This window comes from Humulus lupulus, chromosome 1 (genome assembly GCF_963169125.1).
Source record: "Humulus lupulus chromosome 1, drHumLupu1.1, whole genome shotgun sequence".
In the NCBI taxonomy this organism is placed as follows: Eukaryota; Viridiplantae; Streptophyta; class Magnoliopsida; order Rosales; family Cannabaceae; genus Humulus; species Humulus lupulus.
Window position 1 is genome coordinate 106,799,551 of NC_084793.1, and position 9,559 is coordinate 106,809,109.

The following is a 9,559-nucleotide window of genomic DNA, read 5'->3' on the forward strand; positions in this document are numbered from 1 at the left end:
AAAAATAGGAATAGATAGATTGGTTATCTAAACACTATACTTTGGCCGATTACTTGTTTTGACTCTTTATTTTTAAAAATTAACCTTTGGCCTATGTATTTATTCAAAGTGTTAAAAATTCTTTATAGAAAGTAAATTATATATACACACTATTTTGAACTTTGTATTTTAGCCAATTACCCGTTTGGACCCTTTATTTTTAAAAATTAACTCGTGGACCTTGTGTTTTATCAAAATGTTGATTACTCGTTTGGATAATATTTTATATACCGCTTCAAAGATGTTATTTTTTTAGTATATTATGTAGTATATATTTGTAGTTTATTATGTAGTATATATTTATAGTTTTTTTTATTATTTTATTTTTTGTTAGTTCATTAGGTATTTAATTCAAAAAATATCTTATTTAAATATCTAAAAAAATAACGTTTAATGTACTTTTTGTTTTATTTTATTTTTTGTTAGTTTATTAGGTATTTAATTAAAAAAATATCTTATTTAAATATCTAAAAAAATAAATTTTAAATAAAAAAAATTAGATTAAAGAAGAAAATAAAAAAAATAGTTTGGAGTAATTTTATAATGACACATCATCTCCTTATTAATAAAAATGAATAAAAAAATTAGATTAAAGGAGAAAATAGAAAAAATAGTTTGGAGTAATTTTAAAGTGCCACATCATCTCCTTGAAGCTCTTCTTTATATATATATATATATATATATATAATTTATATTTTTTTTGTAAGGGTTCACATCATTTTGAACATTGTATTTTAGCCGATTACTCGTTGAGGTCTTTATTTTTAAAAATTAACTTGTGGACCTCAAGTTTTGTCAAGATATTAAAAATAGGAATAGATAGATTGGTTATCTAAACACTATACTTTGGCCGATTACTTGTTTTGACTCTTTATTTTTAAAAATTAACCTTTGGCCTATGTATTTATTCAAAGTGTTAAAAATTCTTTATAGAAAGTAAATTATATATACACACCATTTTGAACTTTGTATTTTAGCTAATTACCCGTTTGGACCTTTTATTTTTAAAAATTAACTCGTGGACCTTGTGTTTTATCAAAATGTTGATTACTCGTTTGGATAATCTTTTATATACCGCTTGAAAGATGTTATTTTTTTAGTATATTATGTAGTATATATTTGTAGTTTATTATGTAGTATATATTTATAGTTTTTTTTATTATTTTACTTTTTGTTAGTTCATTAGGTATTTAATTCAAAAAATATCTTATTTAAATATCTAAAAAAATAACGTTTAATGTACTTTTTGTTTTATTTTATTTTTTGTTAGTTTATTAGGTATTTAATTAAAAAAAATATCTTATTTAAATATCTAAAAAAATAAATTTTAAATAAAAAAAATTAGATTAAAGAAGAAAATAAAAAAAAATAGTTTGGAGTAATTTTATAATGACACATCATCTCCTTATTAATAAAAATGAATAAAAAAATTAGATTAAAAGAGAAAATAGAAAAAATAGTCTGGAGTAATTTTAGAGTGCCACATCATATCCTTGAAGCTCTCCTTTATATATATATATATATATATATATATAGATTATTAGTGATTCTCTATTTCTAGTTAGTTGTCTTATATATACACAGGCGTTAATATATATAATTATGAAGTAACCCAATTGAGAATGATTTTTTGAATATATAATTATAAAATAAAATTGGGAAAAACATAACAGAGGTGTGTCAGTGATATATATTTGGGAAGAGATGTATATTTGTTTTATGTAGAGGCATTTCAATGCTTCTCAATTTATCTTTCTTTTCAATAATTCAATAAGCACACTGAGTGTTTCATGGAATGCCTACGAGCATATTATACACATCTTTCTGCAATTATAATGATGATTTTAAATGACACATGAACAAACAATTTGTTAGCATCATTTTTTCTGGAAAAGATTTTAGAATGACACTTTCTTACGATGGTATAATAACTTATATTGCCTTTTAAGATCACTTATTATATGTATTGATTATCAAAGTTTATCAATATATATTTATTTATATTGTAATTGAAAGAGAGGACCCAGTTTGGTTTATAGACTTGTATTTATTGTTTTCTTACCAGACAAAAAAATAAGCATTGGAGAACTAGTTGGCAATTGTCTTGGAGGTATGTATTTTGTAGTTTTAATTTTTTATTGTTGATATTGTACAAAATTTAGAAGAGTTTGAATATCTTATATATTCATCCATAGTGAAGTAGGTTCTGAGATTTTTGTGTGCTGCGGTGACAAAAGGATAAAAACTTGTGTGTGGTTTGATTGTTTTAATTGATATTAACAGTTTGTTAGGTTAATAAAATATTGGAAATGTTGCTCAATTTTCTATAGATCTAGTTATCATTTTTTAAAAGTTTTGCTTGCATAATTATTTTGATGTAGATCTAGATATTGTGTGGATATAATGTAGGTTAGATCAAACTCTAAACATGTCTACCCAAGATGTTATCGAATCTAATTTTGTCGATGATGTTGATTATGTTAATTCAACACATACACAAGAGGCACAAAATCTAGGAAATACAAGAGATGAAAATGAGAGTAGAAGTACTAAAAGAAATAGAACATCTCCTGCATGGGATCATTTTACATTGCAAAAAATTGATGGTAAAATGAAGGCAATTTGTAACCATTGTGGGAGGAAATTAGGGGGAGAGAGTAGTAATGGGACTAAACATTTACTTGATCATGTAAAAAGTTGCCCAATAATAAAGGAACAAATTGCCACGAATCCTAATCCTAATGCAAGTCCTTCAGTCACAACTTACAATTTTGATCCTGAACTAGGGAGGAAAAAGTTAGCTCAAATGATCATTCTACATTAATACCCTTTATCGATGGTTGAGCATAGTGGTTTTATAGACTATTCAAATACTCTTTGCCCTATGTTTAAAATGGTGTCAAGGAATACAATCAGGTCTGATATTTTGAACATGTACAAGGTTGAGAAGGAAAAATGTAGCCAAATTTTGGAGAAAAATAGAAGTAGAATAGCTATAACCACTGATATGTGGACTGCCAATCATCAAAAGAGGGGATATATGACAGTGACAGCTCATTTCATCGTTGATTCTTGGAATTTGCATAGTAGGAGTATAAGTTTTAAGTATGTACCATGCCCACATGATGCTGTAACACTTACTGATACATTGAGTTCGTATCTGTCTGAATGGAATATTGAAGACAAGATTAGAACAGTGACTGTGGATAATTGTACAACTAACGATGCAATGATTCCACTTTTGAAGGAAAAATTTAATTCTAACCTTCATTTTAAAAGGAAAGCTACTTCACATGCGTTGTTGTACACATATTTTGAATATTATTGTCAAGGATGGCTTGTCTGTTATTGGTGATAGCATTGACAAGATTCGAGACAATGTTGCTTATTGGCCGGGCACACCAAAGAGGTATGAGAAATTTGAGGACATTTCTCGTTCTCTTGAAGTGACATGTACTAAAAAGTTATCACTAGATTGTCAAACAAGGTGGAATTCAACATACTTGATGCTCAACATAGCTTTATTGTACAATAGAGTATTTGAACGATTAAAGCTACGTGATTCAAGGTATGTTAGATATGCCCCATCAGAAGATGATTGGATTAGAGCTCAAAAATTGTGTGACAAGCTTGAAGTGTTTCATGGGGTGACAGAGTTTTCTGGAACCAAGTGTCCTACAACTAATCTTTTTTTCCCAAAGATGTGTCAAATTAAAATGAGAATTAAAGCATGGATGACAGTAGATGAGCCCTTTATTAGGGACATGGCAACTCAAATGATGTCTAAGTTTCAAAAGTATTGGGAAGAGATTCATGGGCTTATGACTGTGGCGGTTGTTTTGGATCCAAGATATAAGTTTATGTTGATCGAATATTATTTTCCTACCATTTATGGAAATGATCAATATGAGATTGAAATTGAGAAGGCCCGCAAGCTTTGTTATGAGCTACTAGAAGAGTATAGTTCTAAGTTTCCTAATCTCAGAGAAAGAAGTCAGCAAATGGATAGTGTATCATCATCTTCTCAAACACAAATGAATGATCTATCTAACTTTGACACATATGTTAGAGTTGCATATGGTGTAGAGAATGTGAAGTCAGAGTTAGAACTCTATTTGGAAGAGAAATTGATGCCTAGGACTGATGAGTTCTTTGATATATGCAATTGTTGGAAAGTAACAGGACTCAAATATCCTGTGTTGAATATGATTGCCAAAGATATATTTGTTGTGCCTATTAGCACCGTTGCTTCGGAATCTACATTCAGTACTGGCGGTAGACATGTGGGTTCACACCGAGCGAGACTTCATCCTTCTACATTAGAAGCATTGATATGCACTCAAAATTGGTTGGTAAATGACAAAAAAGGTAAATATGGTTATCTTTATATATATATATATAAAAATTAATATTTTGTTGTATTATTTCAATATTAATTTATTTATTTTCTTTACAGAAGCCACTCCACTAGTCACCATGAATGATGAAGATAATGATGTAGATCAAACTATGGTACTTAATTAAGTTTTTATAAGTCGTCAAATAAATTATTAATACATATATATTTTTTATAGGAGCCATACATAGTTGATATTGATGATTAAAGTAGCAGGTCAATGAAGAATAAAAAAGTCATTTGATTCTTTTGAAGCATCGAAGCTGGAGAGCTATGTTGTATATGATTAGTTTTATTATACTTTGTTCTCTTGAGAAACCCTCATTATACTTAGCGAATTCTTGATTTAAATGATGATATAATGATATGATTTAATCAAATTCTCTCATGCTACTTATATACATGCATAGTACTTAAAATTAACATTTTATGTGTGGTTTAGAATATCCTTAATTCTAAATAGATTTTAGGTGTAAGATTTATAAAAAAAATTATTCCATAACTACTCTATGAAAGAATTGTAAATATTGAAAAATATGTTTTATTTGATTCATCTTTATTCTTGTATTTATTTTTGTAAATTTTAAAATAAAAAATAAATAAAATATTTGAGGGTATAGCTGATACGAAGTGTAAAACATTAAGAATTGCAATAAAAAAACAATATTTAGGTTTAGGGAGAATTCTAAAATTATAATTTAATGTTTCTTAAAAAAAATTAAATGGGGCAAATGGGGCGGGGAAAACCCGCCCCGATTAAGACGGGGCGGGTCGGAAGTGGGGCGGGGCAGACCCTCCCCATTTACATGCCTAACTGTCTAGGGTGTGGATGTTATTGATAAGATAGATTGAGAAATGACTAAATTGTAAATGAATTAATTTTACAGGGCAAGATATAATTATATGATAATTATATGTAATTAAATAATTATGAAATAGTGAATGAATTTGATTAATATATTTTTATTTAAAAAATATATATTAGTTAAGCATAATATTAATTATTTTTGAATTAATTAATATAAAGATAGAATGATATTGATTTATTATATGATAATAATTTAATTAAGTTTTATAAGACAAAGTTGATTTTTGAATCAATGATATATATGTCATTTTAAATACATAAATATTTTGTCTAAATTTGTCGAATAAATAAATGAAAAAAAAATTGGGGAGCACAACATTTGCTACACGCCAGTCACTATGCTTGCACAATGACAGGCACAAGCCAGGGTTTAAAATCCCAAATTTGAATCACTCAAATGTATCAATTATAAGTTCGACTTGTTTATTTATTTATTAATTATCTAAAATATATTTTGATTTGATTAAAATATTTATAATATAAATAAAACCAAAATCTAATCATTTTTTATGTAGAAGATATATTTGATATTTTCTAGGTTTTCAAACATAATAAGAGACGATACATAAGAAAAACCTAACAAATATAGTGATACTTTTCTCTTTTCTATTACCATTCTCTTAGCTTTCTCATTCTTAAGCTCTCTTGATCTCATGTGTTGAGTACATCAAGAGACAGAATATTGTCCCATAAATCATACTTGCCACACACGCCCTAGTGTGTTGAGGATTGGCTTGGAAGATCGTGGTGTGGATATCATTGCATTCTCTTGGATTGGATATTAGTTTATATTAAAAGATAGCAATGACACTTGATAGGCTACAAGAGGTATGGATCTTTCTTCTGTATTTGATTTAATGTATATATATATATTGATCCTCGCTCGGTATTAAAATAAAAGTTTTTGCAATAGGGGATTTAGAAAATCTGACAGTATAGAGATTAGGCTTTATGTGAACAGAATAGGTAAGAAATAACAAAAAGTAAGAACACAAAACACTCACATAATTTTACGTGGTTCAGTGGTTAAAATCTACCTAGTTCACGAGTCACTCTTATTGATCTATTTAGGGTTCTTGGTGAAATTGTTAATAACAATTTCAGCAGAATTTTTGCATACAAAATGTTGATCACTTTTTATGTCCATTCTCCTTGTATTTATAGGAGATTCTCATGGAAAGTTTTGGGTAACCATACGTTAATATGGTCACTTACAAATTTGGGTAACTTCCCATTTACATAAATACATGATTGCCTATCACTTTTATATATGTTATATCGAGTAATAAATACATAATAAAATATGGGCCTTTATGAGGCGTATAAAGAATCTTCAAGTCTTTTGGGATCCTTCATTGTGCGTCATGGCCAAGATACCGCGAGCTGAACACATTTTTTGAGTTGGGTGTTGTAGGACTAATCTGAACTAACATGGGTCACATTCAAAGTTTCATGAAGGCGATCTAGACGATGCACGAACTAAATTGTTGGCATAAGAGGCGATCTGGAGACTATCTGATTGTCGTATGATGTCAAGTTGACTTGAGCTGCTCACTCCAGAGTTAACAAGATACTTTATGTATGATTTTCTTCATAGCCACCTGTACCCCATTGTGAATAATTTAGCTCGTATTTTTGGAGTACAACATTTATCCCTTAAACTCCTGCTCGTGCATGACATCACTTCTAACATGCACAGTAGGGCCTTTTTGGTTTCTATTATGAGAAAATGTGCCCACCCACTCACTCGAGTATGGGACACGTGTCTATCTATCATAGGCACCTATTTGGGTTTCAAGTACTGTGATAATTGTCTTGTCAACTTTTTGCCTAGTGTAAAACGCCCCAATCTTGCTCTTTATAAAACATTCGCATACTCATGAATTTATAGGAGAAAAGCCACTAATTATAAAATCCCAGTGGGGCCTTACCAAAACATGCAAGTTAGGCCCAATAGATTAAAAAAAAATAGTTTTCATGCAAAGTTCTTAAAAATAACCAAAGTTCAAGTCCCACTGATAAGTTTAGAGTGGTAATGTAACACCCTGGGTAGCCAAGACCTTTACACTGTTGTTTGTAAAGGTGTAAGACTTGCTAACCCAAGTTTTTTAGTTAAAAATGTGTCACTAAAACCATACTTGAACTAGGGTTAAAAGATTTTGGTCATAAAAGATACATTTCATTTAAATAAATTTCATACATGGGTTCCCAAAAGAAATAGATTTTAAAGGATGGTTTACAAAATTTCAGGGTTATATACAACTACAAGCCACTCTAAGGGCAAAATAGACATTTAAGGTTCTCCTGTTCCTGTCCATCCCTTGACTGTGGCGGTCGAGCAGCTGACTATGTACATTCCACCTCTAGAGCTCTCCAAATTTGGGCTGATCAAGCTTACCCTTGCCTTTACCTACACCACGTAGCACCCGTGAGCCAAGGCCCAGCAAGAAAACCATAATATCATAGCATGATCAATAACAATAACCAAATAATTCATTAAGCATAATCATATACTCAACAGTCCATGGCATGCACATAATCAGTGAACATAAACAGTAAATCCATATTGTAATATTTAGAAACTTAGCATATCAAATTCATCAAATTAACATCAATAACCAAGTCATATAAAAATCAGGGTCAACGCCCTTAGGTCGCACCCTCTATTTACCCCACTGACTTCGGTTCGCTTAAACCAAGCTCAGTGAATATTAAGTTGTCCTCAGCTACCAGTGGCTGAGCTGGGTCCTGTGCGCCAATATTAATTCTTACACTCTTAGATCATTTATCTCATGTTCACATGGCATAATACCATCATACAATAATGCATACAAGTATGGGGAACCTTTAGTCCCAACATAGTCACACAACCAGGTGCAGTTTTCTTACATTTAATTCCAAGTGTTCTGATTACGAGAAATGACCCTTGAGCACGATCCCTTTCTCAAGCCCTAGCATACTGTAATGCCCTACTTCCTTAGAGTCGTTACAGGTGAGTTTAAAAACATGCTTATAACTTGCTAATTGAGGTTTTAAGTCAAACAATGTAATTAAACCATAAACAGAGGAAAAAATTAGAATTTACTCCATAACATTGAAAATCAAAAAAGTTGACACCTGGGATCCCAAAATACTGTTCAGAAATATTTACAACATAAAAATATAACCAAGTTGGCTAAACGACAAAATCTAAGTTCATTTACAAGCATCTCCCAAAATCCTCTGGCTGTGGCAGCCAGGCTGGCCAAACATGTACACGCGCGCCTCATGCCTGCTATACTCATGGTTGGTTGATCTTCTCTTTACCCTTACCTGCACCACAGAGCATCTGTGAGCCGAAGCCCAGCAAGAAAACCCATAAACAGATAACATATGCAACACATACAACAAGCATATAAACAGGCCAACAATGGACTAAACACATACGGCCTAGCCGTCCCAGGCGTTTACCAAGCCCTGGGTTCGCGGACCACGCCGTGAGGATATCCCAAGTATCCTTTTAGGGACTCGCCCTGGAAACTCGCACTCCACGTGCTCAATGCTGCTCCCGGCCCCTTGCCATTCTCGGCCTCACACTCAACGTGCCCAACGCCGTTCCCGACCCTTCGCCGTTCCCGGCTCTTGCCGATCATTCACATAATAACATACATAGTATAACAAGCAAGTGCAGAATTCTAGCATAATCAGTTAAAGGGCTACGCCCTGCAGTTCTAACATTTTGGGCTCAGCCCTGAATTCCAATTCTAAACAGACACATTGGGCTCAGCCCTGCACACAAGCTCTATGGGAACAAGGGTTTTCTTACTTGAGTTTTGAGCTTTCTAAGCACCAATGCCTCGAGCATAGTCCTCTAACGTGAGCCTCGTCGAAACCCTAGTCACAACACATTAACAATATCCATCCATCAAATTCTAATCCAATAAATAACTCTGAGCCATATCCTTAACCTCCGGAACCTTGAATTCTATCAATCCGGGTGATAGAATCCATCCTGAGCCTTACCCACTGAGTTCCCAAGCCTAAATTCCCTTAAAAACACATATTGGCACTAAGAGCCGCGACCCTACCCACAAGTGCCGCGGCTAGCTTCCCACTAACACCCACACGGGCCGCGACACGCCCACCAAGCGCCGCGGTGCGCATTAATCTTCTTGGCCTCCCATGGCCGCATGCGCACGGGCCGCGGCGCGCCCCTCCTAGGGCCGCGACCCTCACCTCCAAACCTAGATTTTCACCCTTTTTCCTGTGTTTTCTTC